This window comes from Penaeus monodon, chromosome 25 (genome assembly GCF_015228065.2).
Source record: "Penaeus monodon isolate SGIC_2016 chromosome 25, NSTDA_Pmon_1, whole genome shotgun sequence".
NCBI lineage: Eukaryota > Metazoa > Arthropoda > Malacostraca > Decapoda > Penaeidae > Penaeus > Penaeus monodon.
Genome location: NC_051410.1, coordinates 5,208,192 through 5,208,634, shown reverse-complemented (window position 1 = coordinate 5,208,634; position 443 = coordinate 5,208,192).

Genomic DNA, 443 nt, shown 5'->3' with positions numbered 1-443 from the left:
ATGTTAAATTACAAAGGCTAAATTATTAGACCTAGTATTTTCCTTTTGCTGAAATTCATTTCCTAATGAAGGCAAAGCCTGACATCTGGCAACAATGAATGGATATATCTACGTCCGTCTAAATTATCAAAGGCGAAAACAAAACTCGAGCGGATATCAAACTGCTCGTTCGCAAAAGGGAGTGGTAGGCTCTCGTCCAGTGTAAAATTCACGGCTGTCAGTGCTGGGGCAAGTCGATTTTAGGGAACAGGGTTGTTGGGCAGTGTGTATAATAAGCAATTCTTGGTTGTCATTATATACAAAAAATATCTTATCGGGTCGCAGATTTTGGATGTTGAGGTCGATATGAAATTACGCTTGTTGGGAGTTAGAGTGAATGCAATTACTGGTTAAATATTTCGAATGTAAAGTATGAAGATTTTTCTCGCCTGCAGCAAGAGGTA